The sequence below is a fragment of the Nyctereutes procyonoides genome, unplaced genomic scaffold (genome assembly GCF_905146905.1).
Source record: "Nyctereutes procyonoides isolate TBG_1078 unplaced genomic scaffold, NYPRO_anot_genome, whole genome shotgun sequence".
Classification (NCBI taxonomy): domain Eukaryota; kingdom Metazoa; phylum Chordata; class Mammalia; order Carnivora; family Canidae; genus Nyctereutes; species Nyctereutes procyonoides.
This window is the reverse complement of record NW_026575047.1, coordinates 33,615,707-33,637,039: the sequence shown is the minus strand read 5'-3', so window position 1 is coordinate 33,637,039 and position 21,333 is coordinate 33,615,707.

Here is a 21,333-nt window from a genome sequence, read left to right as displayed (position 1 = left end):
AGCAGCTTTCCTGGCCTCCTCCAGCCCCTGGACGGCCCTGGCTTGGAGGCACTGCACCCCAACCTGTGCTGGTCTCCACGTGACTCTTTTCCCTCCCTGGGCAACATCCCTCAACGTCTCTTCATGTTACAAGGTCAGCAGTCACTGGATGAGGGCCCCCTATGACATCATCCTAACTGATCATATCTACAAAGACCCTACTTCCAAGTCAGGTCACATTCTGAGGCTCTTGGGGGAGCACAAGTTTTGGGGACCTGATTCAACCCAGTGTAAACTATATACAGGAGGTATTACTGGAGATTCCTATAAGGTGTTCCCAAAAAGGAGCAGAGGGATCCCCTGGGTCACCTGGATGCGGTCTTGCCCAGTGGCAGCAGGTGGCTGAGAAGGGGCTTGGCTGTCTCCAGGAAAATTCAGGCATTGACCTCAGGCCTCGAGATGCTGCCTCCCAGTACACAGGACAGGAGGCCCAGGGTATGGCTTTTTTTTTTTTTTTTTACATTTTATTTATTTATTCATGTTAAACACAAAGAGAAAGAAAGAGAGGCAGAAACACAGGCAGAGGGAGAAGCAGGCTCCATGCAGGGAGCCCAACTTGGGACTCGATCCCGGGTCTCCAGGATCATGCCCTGGGCTGAAGGCAGGAACCAAACCACTGAACCACCCAGGGATCCCCCCAGTGTATGGCTTTGAAGACTCAATCTTCACCCATGCCTCCTCCCCTGTGACTTTGGGTGGGTTCCTGCCCCTCTCTGGGCCTCAGTGTGACTGTTTGAATCATGTGGGTTTCCCCACATGAAGGTCTGAGACTAACCACCTGGTCAGGGCAGGTTGAGGAGGAGCATGTTACTGAGTTGGTGGGGATGCCAGCAGGACTGTGCCTTGAGTGATAAGTCTGAGAACCCGCAGCCATGGGGCAACTGAGTCAGAGAAGAAAGATGTCCAATTCTTGGCTGAGATGAAGACCTGGAAGAGTGTGGAAGGGGCTGTGAAAAGGCATAGCAAGTGCCTGTCATCCCTTCCCATCATCCAGACTCTTAGGGGACCTAGGAAGGAAGCCAGCCCTGGGGAGGGGCATCCTCAGGCCATTTCCTGCAGTGGAGGTGACAAGGCCCCTCCACAGTGCCACAGAGGAGATGGTACCAGGGCATCATGGATGGGAGGGCCTGGTCAGCCCCCTCCTCAGAGCAGCAATGGACTGGGGCCCACCTGGGGAGATGGCAGGGTGGGGGGCTGGCAAGAGAGGCTGCTGGCCACTCCACTGTGCCCCAGGACCAAAGGCACATGCCATGCAGAGAGTCAGTGCTGAAGGGAAGGACAAGGAGCAGCCAAGTCTGATTTAGTTGAGCTGTATGGACGGTCACTCTGTACCACTGTGACCACTTGCTGGTTATTCGGCCTCCTGTCCCCCCCACCCCCAGATTTCCTCTGTGCTGAGCTGTGTGGACATCACTGGGGTTGAGTTAGGCCAACGCAGGGGGACATAGGGTGAAGGGAGAGGCTGGGGGCTCTTAGGGGCCCACTGGTCAGCAGCAGCTTCCTTGCCCCTGTACACAGCCCCAGGTGACCCGGCCCCATGGCCACAGGAGAGGTCTGGCTCCCCGCTGCCCCGGCCCCGGCCTGTACGAACATCTAGGTTGTTTGCAGCCACAGCAATTGGCTGTGCCTGGACGGTCAGCACTTAACCCCAGGAAAAGTTCCCACTGTGGAGCTGCTGGGGTGTGACTTAAAGTTAAAAATGACAGTTTTTGTGATGTGGACAGATCGAACATTCTGCCATTAGGAGGAAAAAGGGGAGAGATTTAGACTTTTTCCATCAAGTTACAGGGAAGCAAAGCTGCAGTTTTGCCCACGTGAGTCTGCAGACTGGGAAGCCCCCACCACCACCACTCTGCACCAGCTGTAGGGCCTTCCCTCTGCTAGGGCACTTGGGGTGCAGGGGGTGGGTGGGCAGGGCTTGCTGTCTGTGGGATGCTGTGGGCCCAGAAGCAGGAGGGGTCTGTGGATGGAACAAGTGTTCTTAGCTGGGAGTGCGGGACGTCCCTGAAGTCACGGGCAACTTGTGTGCGTGTCCCCCCATCCCTGTCTTTCTGGGGAGGGGGCTCCTAGCCCTTAGCAGACCCAGAGACCCCCAGACAGCAGGACAGGGAGCAACCTCAGGAATGGGGAAATCCAGCCTCGCAGTGACACAGCCCTGGGCCCCGGAGCTGCCATGGGGAGGGGGCTGCAGCCCGGTGACCCTGGGGGCAGCAGGGGCTCCCGAGAGTCGTGGGTGACCAGGGTGACCTTGGGGAAGGTGTCCTGCACGGATGTGGCGGCCGATGGGGCTTCCTGTGGCTCCGCTGCACCTTGTGTAATAGCCTGGTCTCTGCCTCCTTTTCTGCACCGGAACCCGTAGGGACCACGGTCCCGGGACTGGTCCAGGCAGAGCGGGGACGACGGTTCCCAGAGTGCGGGCCTGAGCAGGACCGTGGGCAGAGCCCATTCTCCTCTCCCGGAGCCTAGATAAGGCGGGGTAATGAGGGGGCGGGGTGCGACAGGGCTGAGGAAACAGGGGCCGGGCGGTGGGGATGGGGAGGAGCGACAGGGGTGAGGCGGGGCTGTGGGAATGAGGGGCGGGGCGGCGGAGCTGGGGGGGCAGGGGCGGGCTACGAGGCTGGGGGCCAAGAGGGCGGGGCTCGGGTCGGAGGCTCTAGGGTGAGGGGGGGCTGCAGGGCTGTGGGAGTGGGGGCGGGGGCTATGGGTGCAGGAATGAGGGTACGAGGGGCGGAGATGCGGGGTGGGGACGGAGCTGCGGGAAGGAGGAGGCGGAGCTACGGGGCCGGAGCCGGCCTGCGGGGCGGGGCAGGGGGCGGGGCAGGGGCGGGGCTGCGGGAAGGAGGGGCGGGGCTGCGGGGCCGGGGCCGGCCTGCGGGGCGGGGCAGGGGGCGGGGCTGCGGGAAGGAGGGGCGGGGCTGCGGGGCCGGGGCCGGCCTGCGGGGCGGGGCAGGGGGCGGGGCAGGGGCGGGGCTGCGGGAAGGAGGGGCGGGGCTGCGGGGCCGGGGCCGGCCTGCGGGGCGGGGCAGGGGGCGGGGCAGGGGCGGGGCTGCGGGAAGGAGGAGGAGTCCTGGAAGGGACCCAGGGGCCAGCTCGTGCTGAGGGTGGATGCCCTGCATCCATCTCAGGTGGACGACTGGCCTCCCCAGGTCTGGAGCTGAGTGAGCAGAGTGGAGCCTTGGAGCCCCGCACAGCGGTGAGGCCACACAGGCCCCTGCAGGCCTGCAGTCCGAGAGCACATTGCTCCCCTTGTCAGGATAGAAGCTGATAGTCCTTGTGCTGGGCCAGCAGGCCCTGTGTGATCTGGCCTCCGTTATCTCACATCACCCCCTCAAGCCCTCTGCCCCCTAGCCACGCTAGCGTCCTTAATGTCCCCACCGCCTCAGGGCCTTTGCAGTGTTCCCTCGGTCTGGAACATATAGTCCCCAAATACTGGCTGTCTCTCCTCCTCCTCCCTCAGCCTTGCCCCGATGTCACCTTCTTAGGAGGTGTTCTCCAACCACTCCAGCTGGGACCACATTCCTCACCCCCTTTCTGGTTATTTTCTGCATGCCCCCTAACTGTTACCCGATTTTGGGATACTGTGGTTTCTAGCTTTACTGGCCCACTAGAATGCTGCTCCCGGATGGCAGAGATTTCTGTCTGCCCCTGGCCACTGGGGGAGAATAAGCAGCTCCTTTTGGAAATAGGTCCAGGATGTCTCCCAGTAAAAAGGGGCAGTCCCTATAACAGGCCTTACTCCTGGCTCCAAGACTTGGCCTGAAGAGACAATGTTTGGTGGATAAGAACACCAAGCAAAACACAAGGTGATTTAGAACATCAAGAAAAAACAACTTGCAGAGATAAGTCATGGCACAGATGTGAAAGGGCAACGCTGCAAACATTGTGAGCAGTTGGGAGAAGCTGGAGCTCGAGTATGTGTCCTCAGTGCTGGAGGCACTGGTCGCAGAGCCCGGATGGGGGCTGGTGCAGGAGCAGATATCTGGCCCAGACTCAGGGTGCCAGGAGCCAGAAGGGGGGTGCTGAGTGTGATGCACTAAGTCATCGTGCATAGGTGCCATTTACGGCTGATAAACCAAGGCTCAGTAGATGAGCATATGCTTTTCACCTGTGGGATCCTCTCCAGGAGCAGGTGTCACAAGTAAAAATGGTTAAAAAAATACCTAAAGATGCCGCCACAGCTTGGGCAGGGGGAGCACGGTTATATATTGTCAACATCAGAAACTCTGGGCTACTTTTCTGCTACCATCTGTATTACCAGGGCATAGTTTTTGCTGTTGTTTCTTTAATTTTGAAATGCTGTGCTATGGAGCTCTGGCTTAAGGCTGCGCTCAGGAAGTCAGGAGGACAAATCCTGGCTGTGGCATCTCTCAGAACCACCTCCACCCCCCAAAACTGCGTCATTCCCCCGTCCTGGCAGAGTCCCATCAGGCACGGTGCTCTGCCCCGACGGCTGGCCTGTGTGCACGTGAGGGCTCTGCGGCTGGGGCTGCATCTGCATCCTGTGGGTCCCCTCTACAGTGGACCAGCTGGGTGTGGGTTCCCTCCAGCTGAGGACAGAACCCAGCAAGCGGTTCCTGAGGCTCAGACACCTCTCCTGGGGCCTCGGGGTCTCACAGACTTCCCACCAGGGCAGAACCATGCCGAACCAGGGGCCGAAGGACGCGGTGCATTGGGGTTCTGACCAGTGGGCACAGGACAATGGGGCTACCTGGGGACAAGGTGTTTGAGGGAGGAGACAGGGGTGGCAGAGGAGGAGGAGGCCACCCCAGTGGCCCCAGACAGAGGCCATGGAGCCACGTTCTCAGGGCAGAGGCTGAGCCCTGGTGTCAGGTTAGTCACACAGCCAGGACAAGTCACCCCCTGAGTCTGTGTGTTCATCTTATAACATGGGGACTTTTGGCCACAGTAGCAGAAACCCTAAATGAAACCAGCTTAGGGAACAGGGACAAGAAGAAGCTGTGCTCTGCGGAAGGGCTGTGCAGGAAACATGAGCTGAGCAGGTGGCGGAGGGGTGCAAGCTGGGCCACCCATCTTTCCCCCTCCCTGGGGCCTCAGCCTCGCCCTCCCCGCTAGTCGCCTCTGCCCCACACCCTCTCCGCGCCAGCTCCCTCATGTGGACACCTGTGGAGGAGCTCCTCTCAGCGGGAAGGCCTGCCGGGCAGCCATGGGATATCACAAAGAGCTGTTTCCGTGTGCAGCCGAGAGCCACTCACTACCTCAAAATTGCTTTCCACCCTTTACTGCCCTGCACCTCCTCCCCTGCACATCTGTGCCCTGGGAATGCAGTCCCAGCAGAGTTTTAGGGCAGAAGACTTGGCCGCGGCTCTGTTTTCTGGGAACCTGGGATAAGATAGCTGCTTACATGCTGTGTGACTTTGGACATATTATTTAATCTCTCTGTGCTTCCATTTTCTCATCTGAAAAGTGGGGTCACAACAGCTCCTATCCCTTGGGTTCCAGGGAGTTAAATGTACGAAAAGGACCTAGGGCGGTGGAAGCTTTCAATAAGAGTTAGTGTTGGCTATTTTTATTACCCTGGGTCTGGAGAAAGCTCCAAAGTGGCACGGAGGCAGGTCATCACTGAAGAAGGAGGTTTGGACAACCCCCTCCAGGGCTCTCAGCCGGGGAGGAGCCTCAGGATGGAACCTGCTCATTGTTGCCCAGGCAGCACCCCTGCCCCCACCGTCCACCCTGGGGTGGGGGCACAGTGGCAGCTAGCTGCCCTTGGAGCTGGCTGCTGGGCTGAGGTTGGGGAAGGAGCCCCAGCCCTGGACAGGGGTCTGCAGGCCTTGGCGCCAGGCTGCATGACCCTGGGGAAGGCCTCAGTTTCCCCACTTATGAAATGACATTTACATGCACACCTATCTCTTAGGGGCCTTACCTGGGGTGGGCCAGCAGAGCTCCAAGAGCTCAGTTGGCTAAAAACTTAGTGAGCATTTGCCCCAGGGGAGGTCTGTGCCCCAATGTCAGAGAGCCCGGGGGTGGGGATGTGGGCAGCGACTGTGGCCTCTCCAGGGAGTCCTGACACATGGCCCAGGGCAGCCAGGAGCTAGGGCCAAGGCAGGGTGGTCACCACTGAGGCTGGACACCCAAGCATGCAGTGTGCTATCTGCTGAAACCCCATGTCCTACTTAATGACAAGACTTGAAGACCAGGCAGTGGGCGTAAGGAAAGAGCATCCTTAGCAGAATCAGGCTGGGGCCTTCTCAGGTTCTAGCCAACCCTTTCCTACCCCAGACCCTGCTCCTTGATGTACAGTGGACACCAGCAGGGAAGAAATGAAGAGCCCAGGTATGTTCACATTCAGGTGTGAGTGGCTGCTTCCTGGCCTAGCAGTGCCAGCAGCCTGGCCTCTTAAAACAAGAGCAGGGCCAGGTAGGTCCCACTGGCGTCCCATGCGCCAGAGCTAGGCCATGCATCCACACCTGGGGCTTGTGTGTAAGTCGGGACGGCCCTGCCAGGAGGCATTCCTGTGATCCATCCACCCTGCAGATGGGGACACCCTGAGAGATTTAGGACATGCCGAAGCCCTGCAGCTGGCCATTACAGTCTTTTTTTTTTTTTTTTTTGGCCATTACAGTCTTAACACCAGAACCCAGGCCTGGCTCTGCAGCACGCATGTAAGTCAGGGCCTTTGCCACTTGGGGTGTGTCAAATTGAGCACAACCCAAGGATGTGTGGAAAGCAAAGAAGTCTTTATTACTTGTTACAGGTATGGAGCCAGGGAGATGGCTCTAAGCTCCATCTCCTGTGGGGTCAGTGCAGGAAGCTTCCATTGGGGAATTAGGGGCGGGGGCGGGGAGCGTGGGGTCAGTGCAGGCAGATTCTATTCGGGGTGTTGTGGGGGGCCGGGAGTTGCCCAAGCGCTTGGGTTCAGTGCCTGTGCACACACACTGTGGGTTCGAACAATGGTACAAAGCTCTACCCAAAGCAGGAGCTCGCAGTATGATAATGTGCTAAAGGTAACTCCAAGACAACGCAGGGGGTCTGCAGGGTCCGTAGCTCCAATGAGGCTCAGACCCAGTCACGTGAGGGGCTGTCAGGAGACACCTAGTTGGGCTTCTCCTTGGCTGGAGCTGTGGGTTCTGCAAAAGCAAACACATTCCTTCCCTGTGTCGGTCCCTTCCCATCCTCTCTTCTGTAGATGGTTTTCAGCCTTCTGATGGGAGTAACTTCCGGACGCACCCCAACTATCAGGGAGGGATTGCCAAGCTGTGGGTAGGAGCTCAAAGGAGGCTGCCCTTCCCCGGGGGGCAAGTGTTGGCTTGGGCTGGGGGGCCCAGTGACAGAGCTCAGTGCAGGGTACAGTTGCAGGGAAATGGATTGTTGCTCTTTCCTGTAATGCTGCCCATTTCTTCTTCCAAATGAGAATCTGATGCCCCAACAGACTGCTTTGACCTGGTAGGACTTCGGGAGATCCATTCTTTATGGACATCTCCCTGGGGAAGAATGCAGTCAGACCTGGAGCCCCCAACCCCTGAGAAGACTGGGTGAAGCCCCAGGGGGGGACCGGGGCCTCTGGGGTCAGCTTCCATCAGCCCTTTGTGAGGACCTGGGTCACAGAGGAGCCAAGTCAGCCTCAGGGGCCTTCTCAACATCGTAACTGTTTCCCCTTGGGCTTTGCCACCCTTTGGAAGGAGGAGCATTCACATCCAGGGCCGTGGGAGGTTGAAGAGGTGATGGAAAGGTGCAGAAAGTGGGGAAAGCTGCCTCCCACAGTCACCTCCTCTGGGAAGCCTTCCCAGATATCTCTGTATTCTCCAGCCTTTTCAGGTACATTCCTTGGAGACTTCCTCCCTGCCACCAACAGCTACCCTGCCACCTCTGCTCCGTCTGGGGCTTGGAGCCGGGTTTCCTGGTGGCCCTGAGGTCGGACCACAAAGGCACAGAGCTGAGGGCACTGTTTGCTACACAGAGTTTCAGCCTGGCTAGGAAGGGGGCAACGATGGAAACAGGACTATTGTTTGAATCAAGCTGTTGTTTACTGGGCTCCATGCTAAGCATTTTATGTACATTCTCTTATTTAATCCTCATACCTTATAAAACTGCCATCACCATTATTATTTTATAGAAAAGGACAGCAAGACACATAGCATGTGACAGAGCCAGACTGAGCCCCAGTGTGCCACCTGCCAGAGCCTTCGTCCAGGTGTGCAGCTCAGGGCTGGCAGCCTGGGGAGGCGGCTTCCAGGGGAACAGAGCGCTGAGTTTTGGGGGTGAGGGTTCTGGGAGCCAAGCTGTGTGAGTAGAGAAGTGGAGGTTGTGGAGGAATGAGGGCCTTGTGCCGGTGTGGGTGTGGCCAAGCAGGCAGCTCCTGGGTTTCTGGCCCCGACTGTGGGCTGAGGGTGTGGGGCAGAGTCACGGCCTCCGAGGATGCCTACATCCTCACACAACCTGCGAATACGTCAATGTCCATGTCAGAAGGGACTTGGACTTCAAGATGGGAGCCTACCCTGGATTATCCAGGTGGTCCCAATGTATTCCCAAGGCTGCTTGCAAGAGAGAGGTGGCACCTGGGTGGTTCAGTGGCTGAGCATTTGCCTTTGGCTCAGGTCATGATCCCTGGGGTCCTGGGATCAAGTCCCACATCAGTGCCTCTCCCTCTGCCTATGTCTCTGCCTCTCTCTGTGTGTCTCTCATGAATAAGTAAATTAAAAAAAAATTTTTTTAAAGAGGGAGGTGGGAGGACCGGGTGAGGGGGATGCAGCCAATAACACAGTAGGAGGAGAATGGAAGCTGCTGGCTTAGATGATGGGGTGGGGGCCCGGGGGGTGAGCCCAGGCCTGGGAACTCAAGGCCACGGGTCCTTCTCCAGAGCCTCAGGAGAAACCAGCCCTGCTCACACCTTGATTTTGGTGCAGTTTGAGTTGGTGTGGATTTCCGTCCTCCAGAAGAGAAGCAGCATGTGCTCCATGAGTCCCTCGGTTTGTGGCTGCATGTTATAGGACCCACGGGCACACATGGGGGCTCAGGCCACAGTCTGCACGGTGCTTCTAGCAGTGTTGTCCTGCCTGCAGTTTAGAAAGCTAAATTCAACCCCATGAGTACTTCCCAGGCACAATCCAGACACCAGGCAGTGCACTGCCCCCCGCCCCCCACACACACTGTGGCCAGGGAGCCACCCCAGCCCTGTGAGATGCCTGCGGGAGGCAGGTTATCTCTGACCCACAGGCTGAGCAGAACCAGTCGGACTTGCCCCTGTGGGGCCTTTGTTTATCCCAATGAGGTTACCTGAACCTGAATGGTTCTGAGGCCAGCGCTTCCTGCTGAAGCTGGCACGCAGCACCAGCGATGTGTGTCCGCGGCTGCCCACCTGTCTGTTCTCACCCGCCGCACAGGTGCTTTCTCCAGGCACTGAGCTGGGGGCTCCACTGGGGGTGGGGGATGCACGAGCGCCCGATCCATACAGTGCCTCCTGGGCTGTGCGCTCCCGACGTGTGAACACACGTGGGCCGGGAAACAGGTGCTGGCACGTCCTCGCTACATGAACCCCGACCTGGAACGACCCAAATGCCCCTCGGTGGCAGAACGGCCCACGTGTGACATATGCACGCCATGGGGCAGCAAGCAGCACTGGGTGACTCGTGGGTTTTGCCAGACCCAGGAACTGATAACTCTCGAGTCACTCTGAGCAAGGGCTGCAGGACCCACGAGATCAGCTACCACAGGACCCCACGGAGAGGGAACGCGGCTCTGCGTGTTAGAAGTCAGGAGGGGGGCGGGGGCCGGGGGGCAGCCTGGGTGGCTCAGTGTTTTAAGCGCCTGCCTTCCACCCAGGGTGTGATCCTGAAGACCCAGGATCGAGTCCCATGTCAGACTCCCTGCATGGAGCCTGCTCCTCCCTCTGCCTGTGTCTCTGCCTCTCTCTCTCTCTCTCTCTCTCTCTCTCTCTGTGTGTGTGTGTGTCTATCATGAATAAATAAATAAAAATCTTACAAAAAAAAGAAAGCTCTATTTTAAAAAAATAGAAGTCAGGACAGGGTGGGGGGCTCCCCAGGCAGGACTGGGGGGGTTGCAGGAGGGTACAGGATGGTGCTGCACTGCGGGGAGGGCTGGGGGCTTCTGGAGGGGGCTGGTTGCTCCAAGTCTGGGCAGGGGTTAAACAGGACGGTTCACTCGAGCTGTATACTTATGACTACCGTATTTTTAGTGAGTATGTTTTATCGCAATAAGAAGTTATTTTTGAGATCATTGAGTAGGCAATCGTCTTGAACCCTGGATAATGGTGTATGTTAACTGTACTGGAATTTAAAATAAAATAAAATTGGGGATCCCTGGGTGGCTCAGCGGTTTAGCACCTGCCTTCGGCCCAGGGTGTGATCCTGCAGTCCCGGGATCGAGTCCCACGTCGGGCTCCCTGCATGGAGTCTGCTTCTCCCTCTGCCTATGTCTCTGCCCCTCTCTCTGTGTGTCTCTCATGAATAAATAAATAAATAAAACCTTTAAAAAATAAAAAAATAAAATAAAATAAAATTACTGAGCATGCAGCAAAGATTGCTGGTGATATGGTGGAGAGGTCATTGTCTGGGCTCGAGGAGGCTCAGATTTTAACGCTAAACTGTCTGGCCTGAGGGGCTGCATGGCCCTGGGCACACCGGGGCCCATCTTGGGATCTTGGATTCCTCATCCAAAAACTAGAAGGGTGTGTTATGTGGATTATATGGCTTTTGCAGAAATTGAGCAAGATGTTTGCACTGTAGCTAACCTGCCTCCTCATGTAAAAGAAGAAAGAAGCCAAAGTGTTGGAGCCGGACAGGTTTTCCTGTATCCTTGTCGTGCTGGCCACATGGGGATTTGCCTGCATTGCTCACGGCCCAGCTCTCTGACCTTGGCCACAGAGGCAGGCATGTGGTGGACGGGAGAGACTGTGGTGGGCGTTGGGAACATGACGACAGGGCTGTGGGTCTGGCAGGGTCCCCATTTTTGCAGCGTGTGACCTGGGGGAAGCCCTGAGTCTATGTCCTCACTGGAGAAATGAAGCTGGTGGTGCCCACTGTGCTGGGCAGCTGTGACACTCAGTGACAAGGGCCCAGCCACAGGCAGATGCGGTGCTTTCCCAACACCTGGTGAGGTTCCTAAGTTAGGTGGGTCTCTTGCTGGGACTGGTTCAAAGATGACATCTGATCATCCTGACAATTTGTGGATCCAAATTAAGCCAAGACATAGAGGTAGCCAGGGAGCCCTTGTCACGCAGAGACCAGGGCATGAGGGCCTCCCCTGCCAGCCTATGAGCCCTGGGAGGGTCAGACACCATGCTGGTGTCCCATTTCCCATGGGTCCTTCCCATGGCCTCGTGGACATGCTGACCCCAGGACCAGAGACACCTCACCAGATGCTGGTCCAGCCTCTCATTCTGAGCTCAGCTCCAGACCCGGCTTGTGAAGCAAACAGGATTCCAGGGAGGGGTTATGATGTAGGAGGGATAGCCACAGCGGCTGCGGGGCTGGGTGCTGCAGCTCAGAGAGGATTCCAGGGGCCTCGGGTCACCACTTCTGCAAGTCCAGGCCTTCTGGGTGGAGACTGGTGCTCCAGCCCCATCTCAGAGAATCCAAACCTGCTTATTTTTAATGACCTTTTCCTCATTATATTTTATAAAAATGCTACGCAAAAAAGGGGGGGCACAGAAAAGCAGAATAAGAAAAAAAATCACCCATAACTTCAACATCTGGAGATAGCAGTTGATGGCATTTTGTGTACATCCTTCAGATTTGGATGCCTAGTGACCAAATAGATTTCGTGGGTCAGAGTTCTTGGTTTCAGGCAACAGAAACTGTTCTGGCTAGCTCTATGAATTAAGGTGTACTTAGGTGATGCATTAGGAAAATCCCTATGATAGCTCTACGAAGCACAGATTTATTTTTTGCCCTCGTAAAGCTCCAGACAGCTGTTCCTGACAGGTGTAGGGTGTAGGGGCTGTTCTGCTTCATGCAGCCACCCAGCTACTCAGGCCGCAGGTGGCTCTGCCGCTCAACACATGGACGCCGTTCCGGCTCCTTGGGCCTCCCCCGCCAGCCCGGAGGCCAATAAGGTAAGTCAGAGCCAATCTGGTCCATGAAATTGCCTGGAAACCTCATGGAAAGTAGCCATGTGGGGCCCAAGGTGGCCTAAGGCAGGCCACATCTCACCATGGTTTCCATGTTAAGCCCCCAAATACATGGGGATGACTTCCTCAGTCCTCTCGTCGCCAAAACCACTGCCAGCCCACAGGCAACAGCGAGAGGGTGAGAGAAAGGACAGCAGATATACCCCCTATTTGGACGTGAGCTGTCTTTGGGGACCTCCCTGCATGATTCCCCACGCCTTTGACACACCCCATTGGCACCTGAAACAATAAGCGCATAAACAGATGCTCAACAAGGTGGGTCCTGAGGGCTGAGCCAATGAGAGCCTTCTGACCACATTCACAGACACGGCTGCGGCGGACCAGGTCGATGAGATCCGCTGTGGACGAGGCCGCAGGGCCGCGGGGACTCACACGTGCGGCTGGAGGGTGCACACAGTGGCACCTGGTGACTCCACGAGCAGCGTGGATGTGATCTCCTTTTGGCCAGGGTCCACTCCTGGTGGTTACCGATCAGGACTGAAGCCCTGTGTTCACATGAAGATTTGCCCTGCAGCTTTGTTCAGGATGGCTCGGAGCAGGGCACAAGGCAAATGTCCGTCTGCAGGGTAAAGGGTGAACAAATGGTGTTCTCTTCATGCAACAGAATGCTTCCCATCCATGCCCATGCACCGACACGCACAGAGTTGCGGACACAATGAGCAAGAGTAGCCAGACGGAAGGAACACATCCATGATTGTCCCATGGATGTGCGCCCCGTGGGGACAGAGCTCAGAATAAGGAGGAGACTCTCTGGGGTGATGGAGATGTTCTCTCTCGTGCCCAGGGCAGTAGTCACATGGACAAACACACCTAAGGAATCGTTGGGCAGTCCTCTGGGGCTGTGCCTTTCCTTAAGTGTCATTTACACTTTACTGTGAAAATCTAAAAATTCACAAGGCTGGTTTTCAGGGTTCTCTTTGGGGTTACTGTGCCCCTTGCAAATGAATGCTGGTCTGTCCTTGGGTTCTGGCCCTGCACCAGCTACTGGGGGTGCTGGGGTGGGCCTTGGAGTCAGGTGTGGGGTGCCCATCTGTGGTCCAGGTCCTGCTGGCCTCCTCCGTGAGGCTTGCCGTGGGTGAACGTGGGTGCACTCTGCTGCACAGTGACCTGTGGTTCGCTGTGGACTCGGCCTCTACTGGTCATGCTGCTGTTTTCAATTTGCATTTTTTTTTGATGTCATGAGAGGGAGCTTCTGAAATATTGTTATTGGGATCATTTCTTTGCTCTGGGCCTGACATTTCCTAGGGTCCTGTTCCACAAATGACTTGTTAGCCAACCAGCAAGGAAAGACCTATTTCTGCCAAGCAAGTTATTTCCAAAGGGATTTTTTTCCCCACCAAGACCATGCTCATCTTTCCTCTGTGCTTCTCCTAAGAGGGAGGCTCTTGAGCTGGCTGTTTTCTTTTTTTTTTTTTTTTTTTTTTAATATTTTTATTTATTTATTTATTTATGAGAGAGAGAGAGAGAGAGAGAGAGAGAGAGAGAGGCGGAGACACAGGCACAGGGAGAAGCAGGCTCCATGCAGGGAGCCCGACGTGGGATTTGATCCCGGGTCTCCAGGATCGCGCCCTGGGCCAAAGGCAGGCGCCAAACCACTGCGCCACCCAGGGATCCCTAAGCTGGCTGTTTTCTTGTAATAACCATGAGAGTAACAGTCACAGATGGAATCAGATTGTCATCAGAGTAGGTAAAATTGGTTCATATCCCTCAGACCCAAGCTCTCTCATGATTTCTATGCCTTCCCAGAGTCGGAGAATCCTGTGAGGTCCTCTGAGGATCCTGAGGGTCCCCCCTGCAGATCAGCCCTGCCCTGCACACACATGTGCAAACACACACTCACACATGCACACGCACTCACCCACACCCAGGTCTGTGCATTGGGTCAGCTGGAGGCGGGTAGGTGGTGGGGAGGACACGGGCGGGGGTGGGGGAAGCTATCAGCTCCAGCTCGGCGGGGCCACCTTCTTGCCACCTCTTCTCCATGCGCCTTCCTGGAGCAGAGGACCCTAGAGGCCCCCCCCTTAGCTGTCATCTGTGAGGACCTTGCCCTTAGAATCACAGCCTCCTCTCTAAACTGCATTTCAATTTGTCTTTTTGAGGGCAGTGCCCATTCTAAGAGCAACCTAAACCTAGCTTCTCGGGGGCACATTTTATTTATTTGTTTGTTTGTGTTTGTTTAAAATATTTTATTTATTTATTCATGAGAGACACAGAGAGAAAGGCAGAGATGCAGGCAGAGGGAGAAGCAGGCTCCCTGTGAGGAGCCTGATGTGGGACTCAATCCCAGGACCCCGGGATCATGACTGGAGCCAAAGACAGAGGCCCAACCACTGAGCCACCCAGGTACCCCCCCCCAGGGGCACATTTTAAATCCCCCTTCACTGTCACCATAACTGAAGTGCACTGTCTCTGCTTCTGAATCGACGACTCCAGGCTCGTTCTTGGACCTCCTAGCTGGCCAAGCACACTGCGCCATCCTGACAGTGCAGCGATGCATTCTGGCTGGACCCAGAGCCGAGCAGGGTGAGCTGGGTTCAGGCCGTGGGGCAGCTGCCACACCAGGGCCTGGAACTGATTGTTCCATACAGGGGCCCACCAGAACCAGGCTCCTGGGCATCTTGTGGCCGGGCTGCTGCACGAGTAGCTGGAGTGGTTCCAGGAGTTGGACGAGGGTGGTGAGGGTCTGGGTGACTTCGCACAGCCGTTGGTGATGCAGGGAGCGACAGAGGAAGGGATGAGTCTCACCATCCAAGGGGGAAACCAAGTGCTCTGTCCTGGGCTGGAACAGTTTGTCATTTGCTGGGAACCATACTTGCCTTGGGCCTTACTGCTGTGATGGGACCAGCCGAGGCCACAGAAAGTTCTGAGGAAACGATTCAATATGTGTAGCATTACCCAGACACACAGGTTACCTTCAACAGCTGTGTCAAGGCGAGTGTCTTGGCTCCGTTCCACTAGAAAAGGGAGGGATATTTCAGCTTTCCATCTTGTTGGGCTTTTTGTGTTCCCAAATGTGTTACTTCCAGCAGAGACATTGACAGGGCTCTTTGCATCGAGTGATAATGGTCAACACTGACTGCACATGGTGCCAAGTGCAGCCCTAGGGGTTATTGTATGACTTACATAGACACGTATATGTGCGCGAGTGTGTGAGCACATATGTGATCTCATATACCCATATACTCCCACAACCCTATGAGGTCAGTACTTCTACGGATGAGAAACTGACACGGAGGTAGAGTAGCAGGCCCAAGGTCACGCAGCGAGGAAGAGGCGGAGCCAGCATCACACCCAAGGGCACCGACAGGTGGAGTTCCGGGGAAAGAATCAAAGTAGGAGGCAGCAGAATTGGCCTCTGGCTCCAGCCCAGCGGCTGATCAGCACAAGCTGGACGCACCATTTTTCATGTGCGCACTCCATCGGGGGGCTCTTGGGAGTGATGGGTGCGTTCACCACCTATTTAAGTGATGGTTTCGTGGTTTTGTACATATGTCAAGCCTTATCACATGGTACAGTTTAAACACAGGCAATGTGTTGTAGGTGAATGACATCTCAATAGAACTGTGAAGAAAACTGATAGCAACTATATGGAATTAAAATATTTGTAATATTCTACAGTAACTCTTATTTACCTTACGTGACCCATTACAGTGTTTGAGCGTGATGCCTAAAATTCATGATTCACTTCTGACTCTTAAGCATTGCTTTGGGTATTTGCTATGCCTCAGACCAAAGTGCCTGTAAAGCCAAGCTAAAAGCTGCAGTGGCTCTGGGAGCGTTCTGTGATCCCGCACCACCAAAACAGGAGACGGGAGTGTGCAAAAGTGCTGTTTATAACAAGATAGTGATCCTTCTGAAATAATGCATAAAATGAAAATACGGAATATAAACGTTTACTAATTCTGTGCAGCCTGTGAGGCCTCCGGGACCACCCAGACGCCGCAGTAGAGCAAGGTTTCCCAGGGCACGCAGTCAGGTACCTATTAGGTATGCAGCAGCACTATGGATAAAGAATACAATGTACATATCTTGATTTAAAGACGCTCTATGGCAGAGGAGAGCTAACCATCTTCTGAGCTTTCAGGCAATATTCTTGCAGGTGGAGGGTCTTGTGTCATGTTGAGGGCTGCTGAGGGTGGGTGTTGTGGCAATTTCCTTGTAAACTTTTTTTTTGAAGGGGAAGGGGCCAAGGGAGAGGGAGAAAAGCTCAAGGAGACACCCTGCTGAATGTGCACAGCCCCACGAGGGGTTCAATCTCATGCCCCTGAACCAAAACCAAGAGTTGGCTGCCAAACTGACTGCACCACCCAGGCACCCCTGGCAGCTTTTTAAAGTAAGACGATGGTGAAACCTGACGCATGGATTGATTCTTCCTTTCTTTTTTTTTTTAATTTTTTAATCTATTTATGATAGTCACAGAGAGAGAGAGAGAGAGAGAGAGAGAGGCAGAGACACAGGCAGAGGGAGAAGCAGGCTCCATGCACCGGGAGCCTGACGTGGGATTCGATCCCGGGTCTCCAGGATCGCGCCCCAGGCCAAAGGCAGGCGCCAAACCACTGCGCTACCCAGGGATCTCTGATTCTTCCTTTCATGGATGATTTCTCTATAGGGGCAATGCTATCTGATAGCGTTTTACCCATGGGACTCCCAAAATGAGTCTGTCCTCCGAAATTCCGCTGCTTTCTCAACTCAGTTTATGAAATGTTCTAAATCCTTCCTGTCATTCCCACAGTCTACACAGTGTGTCAGCTGGGAGTAGCTTCCATCTCAGTAAACCACTTTCTTTGCTCATCCTAAGAAGCAACGTGTCCGTTCAGGTTTTATCACGAGATCGCAGCTGTTCAGTCCCGTCTTCAGGCTGCACTTCCGACTTTCGTTCTCATCTGCAGTCTGGAGCCCCTCAAAGACATCCACGAGGGACAAAATCTGCTTGGGATAAAACAAACTCCTGTCTGTTATTTTGTCCTCTTCCCATGAGTCATGAATGTTCTTAATGGCATCTAGAGTGTGAACCCCTTCCGGAAGGTTTTCCATTTACTTTGCCCAGATTCTCAGAGGAACCACTATCTAGAACAGCCACAGCCCTGCAAAGGCTATTTCTTAAAGAGTCAGATGTGACAGTCAAAATATCTCCTTCATCCCCGGGCTGCGGCATGGACACTGTCAGCAGGCATGAGGACGTTAGCCTCATTGCCCATCTCCATCCAAGCTCCTGGGTGACCTGGCGCAGCTTCAGAGAGCAGCAGATCTCCACAGGGTAATTAGGATACCCGGGAGGCCATGTTGTAAGCAGATGTGCTGTCATCCAGGCTTTGGGTTTTTGTTGTTGTTGTTGTTGGTTTTAAAGGTAGTCTGGCTAGGTCGCATGACAATTTTTTAAAATGTCATTTATTTATTCATGAGAGATACACAGAGAAAGAGAGGTAGAGACACAGGCAGAGGGAGAAGCTCCATGCAGGGAGCCCGACGTGGGACTTGATCCTGAGTCTCCAGGACCGTGACCTGGGCCGAAGCCAGCGCTAAACCGCTGAGCCACCTGGGCTGCCCTATCCAGGCTTTGTTGCTCCATTTACAGAACAGAGAGCAGGATTCTTAATGGCCCTGGGATTTTCCAAGTGGTACATGACTTTAGTTCAACTTAAAGTCAGCAGCTGGGGTGCCTGGGGGCCTCCGTCATTGAAACGTCTATACCTTTTGCTCAGGTCATGATCTTAGGGTCCTGGGATGGAGCCCTGTGTTGGGCTCCCTGCTCAGCAGAGTGTCTGCTTCTCCCTCTGCCGTTCCCCCTGCTTGTGCACTCTGTCAAATAAATAAAATCTTAAAAGTCAGCAGCTGCTTGCACCCCTACAGAAGAGTCCCTCTGTCAAAGCCTTGAAGAATTGAAGCCAGGCACTGACTTCTCTCCAGCCATCAAAGTCCTAGCCAGGTCCTCTTCTGACGTAAGGCTGTTTCACCCACCCTGAAACTCTGTGTTGTCTCGAAGGGCCTCCTTGTGAATGGTCCTAGCTGGACCTTTTGGAGAACCTGCTGCTTCACCTGGCACTTCTGTTACGGAGACGGTGTCTGTCCCTAAACCTCATGAACCCATGCACCCACCTCTGTTGCCTTAGACTTGTCTTCTGCAGCTTCGTCCCCTCTCAACTCTCAGAGTGAGCACCTTGCTCTGATTGGGGTTAGGTTTAAGAACATCGTGGCTGTTGGATCTTCTGTCTAGACACAGTCTTTCTCCAGATCAGCAATAAGCCGGCTTCCCTGTCTTGTCATACATGTGTGCACTGGTTTGGTCTTTAATTTCCTTCAAGAACTTGTCCTTCACTGGGATGCCTGGGTGGCTCAGTGGTTGAGCATCTGCCTTGGGCTCAGGTCATGATTCTGGGGTTCTGGGATTGAGTCCCACATCAGGCTCCCCGCACGGAGCCTGCTTCTCCCTCTGCCTGTGTCTCTGCCTCTCTGTGTCTCTGATGCATAAATAAAATAAAATAAACTTGTTTGCATGCACAGCTTGGCTAACAGATGCAAAAGGCTGAGCTTTTGGCCTGTTTTGACTCCTGACATATCTTCCTCACAAAACCTAATCATTTCTAGATTTGATTTAAAGTGAGAAGCGTGTGACTCTTCCCCTTCACTTGCACACTCAGAGGCCACTGTGGGTGCTGTTCACGGTGCCTCCAACAGTGATGGCAGTAACATCAGACATCAATAATCCCCATAACATGTATACAGAAAACATTTGAGATATTGGGAGAATTATCAAAATGTGCCACAAAAACACAGTGAGCAGCGCTTTCAGAATCGCGGTGCCAGCATATGTGCCCCACACAGGGTCCCATATGCCTTCCATTTGCAAGAAATGCAGTAGGGCAAGCACAAGGTGTGCCCATGCTTTTCCTGCATGGCTCTCATCGAGGGGTTAAAGGCTGATTTCCCTGCCGGCCCACGTGAGCTCCACGCAGGCAAGGGTCTCTGTGTGCACAGTCTGAGCCCCAAGGGCCCAAAGCCCTCCTGATGGGAAGACCTCCGTGTCTTGTGTGGGGCACGTCGGTGAGGTGTCTGCCTTTGACTCAGGTCATGACTCAGGGTTCTGGGATCAAGCCCCATGTTGGGCTCCCTGCTCAGCGGGGAGCCTGCTTCTCCCTCTCCCTCTGCCCCTCTCCCTGCTCATGCACTCTGTCAAATAAAATCTTTTTTTTTAATTTTTTTTATTTATTTATGATAGTCACACAGAATGAGAGAGGGAGGCAGAGACACAGGCAGAGGGAGAAGCAGGCTTCATGCACCAGGAGCCCGACGTGGGACTCGATCCCGGGTCTTCAGGATCGCGCCCTGGGCCAAAGGCAGGAGCCAAACCACTGCGCCACCCAGGGATCCTTCAAATAAAATCTTTAAAAAAAAAGAACGTCGTGGGGATCCCTGGGTGGCTCAGCGGTTTAGTGCCAGCCTTTGGCCCAAGGCATGATCCTGGAGTCCTGGGATCAAGTCCCACATTGGGCTCCCTGCATGGAGCCTGCTTCTCCCTCTGCCTGTATTTCTGCCCCGCCTCCATCTCTCATGAATACATAAATAAAATCTTAAAAAAAAAAAAAAACATCGTGTGTGAACTACAAACATGCACCAGGAAGGCCACTCCCTCACTTTCTTTGTTCTTCTGAAACAGACCCCACGCCCCTTTTCTGGTGGCAGCAGCTCTGGGTGAGGCCAGTGTCCCAGGAGGAATTGGTTCTTGGAGATAACCCACAGAAACAGCAGCACCAGCTTGGGCTCTGCTGTTAAAGGTGGTGATGGTTATTTCACTAAGGGTCCTTGGGGCTGTCATGCTGGCAACATGGCCCGGGCGAGGGATGACCCAGACTGGTCAGGTTCAGGGGCTCAGGCATGGCTGGTCTATGGGCTCCTAGGGGTGGGCACTGCGTCCACCCTGCTCTGTGCTGTTGCTCCCAGCACGGAGCCAGGCACACGGCAGGTGCACACCCACCGCCAGCGGTGATGAAATCAACACTCCACCTTGGGAGCACCGCCCCATTAGGCACCGCATGCACATGGTCTCCACTAATCTTTTTACAACCCTGTGAGGTTGGCATTCTTGCTTCCATTGTACAGAAGGGGAAACTGAGGCTCATGGTGAACCCAGACAGAGGCAGGGAAGCAGAAGTCCTTTGGGAAATTAAAACAATGGCCTGGAGCGACAACTGCTATTTTGGGTGCCAACAAACAAATATCCCCTCCTTGGAAAAGCCCCGTGGCTGCTGCCCCTCAGAGACCTGGCTCTCCTCTGTCTGCACCCCACCAATGTGGCCCCCGTGGGCTCCACTCCTCCCCGCACTCTGGCTTCTTGTTGCCTTCCCAACGGCTGCTCTTCCTCTTCCCACATTCCCACCTTGGGGCTCTCTTCCTCCCTCTGCACCCCCCTCTCTGGGCCAGCCCGTCAACCCCCTGGCCTCTCAGATCTGCCCCTGCTGATGGTTGCTGGCTATTTCTTCCAGAACACAGCTCCTGCTCTAAGACCTTCAAGGGCTCCCAGTGTCTGTCAGAGGAGAAGCCCAGCCAGGACTCCAGGACCCCATCCCCACACTTCAGCTCAGAGCCTTCCTCACCCTCACAGTTTGCTGCCCCTTCAGCACGCCCCCTCCCCTGTGCTCACTTCTGGGACACGGCACAAAGTCCTTCCTGAGCTCCCTGCCCAGTCTCCGTAGAGGACACCATGGGGAGGACAGTGCACTTCAATGTGTCCCAAAGTAGCTGGTGCTCCAGAGGGAGGATGGGGGCATGGGGCAAGGGGGGCTCGGGAGGCATGGGCCCTGACAAAGGGCCAGTGGAAACGCAGCCACACCGGCTGTCCCGGCGGGCTGGCACTGAGGTTAGGATTCCAGCCTCCCACAGACACAGCACATGGAGGCCCTGTCCTCAGGTGCTCGATAAGTCTCAGCAGCCCTGCTGATCTCATGCATGCGCTTTGGGGGTGGGGTTGGCAGTGGGGTGGGCGTCAGAGGCATCTCCAGGATGTGGCCTGGAGCTGCTGGAAACCGTGCCAGTGTTGATTCAAGTCTTGACGGGTCAAGGTTGAGGCCTCATGAGGAAGGGGGCTCACAGGAGCCTGGGAAAAATTTAATAAAGGAGAGAATCTTCATTAGCTCTTTTATCCCCATTGAAAAGTGAAGGATTCTAAGGCTCAGAAAGGTCCGTCACCCACCCAG